Source organism: Carassius carassius, unplaced genomic scaffold (genome assembly GCF_963082965.1).
Source record: "Carassius carassius unplaced genomic scaffold, fCarCar2.1 SCAFFOLD_61, whole genome shotgun sequence".
Classification (NCBI taxonomy): Eukaryota; Metazoa; Chordata; class Actinopteri; order Cypriniformes; family Cyprinidae; genus Carassius; species Carassius carassius.
The window spans coordinates 51,077-51,654 of NW_026775074.1; the positions used below are offsets into that span (position 1 = coordinate 51,077).

Consider the following 578-nt stretch of genomic DNA (forward strand, 5'->3'; position numbering starts at 1 on the left):
CTTTCACAGACGAGGTGATGCACCGAATCAGGTGTGTTTGGTTAAAGAGAGTCATCTAAAACCGGCGTTGGGAAGCCCCGGCCCATGAGCTTGGCAGTTTCCAGGCCAGTAACGGAAGGCACCCATCCTTCCTTTCCTGGAGGGGGGCTAACCGTTGGTGTGGACGGTAGAGACGCAAATCATACCTCTGGCTGACCGCCTGGGCCTTCATACTTACCTGGCAGGGGAGACACCATGATCAAGAAGGCGGTTCACCCAGGGCGAGGCTTGCCCATTGCACTCCGGCCATGCTGACCCCTGCGAATTCCCCAAATGCGGGAATCTCGACTGCATAATTTATGGTAGTGGGGGACTGCGTTCGCGCTCTCCCCTGAAATTGTTGGTGAAACAAAGCAGAAGAGGTTTTTTTTGCGTTTTGCGGTTTTTTTTTGCGTTTCAGAATGGGGAGTTCTGTCACATGCGAGGTATGTGTTGTGCGCCTGTGAAACAAAGTCAGTTACGCTCTTGAAAAATCGGACCCTGGTGGGTGGTTCAGTTCGAATATAGCACAGACCTTACTTTGAAAGTCGATTGGACTG

At 52.1% G+C, this 578-nt stretch overlaps 1 non-coding gene across 1 annotated transcript; it reads left to right on the plus strand.

Moving 5' to 3' along the window:
• Positions 1-209: 209 nt before the first annotated feature.
• Positions 210-373, plus strand: LOC132134718 (U1 spliceosomal RNA). The gene has a single exon (XR_009429730.1). It is a non-coding gene; the product is annotated as a U1 spliceosomal RNA (small nuclear RNA).
• Positions 374-578: the final 205 nt, after the last annotated feature.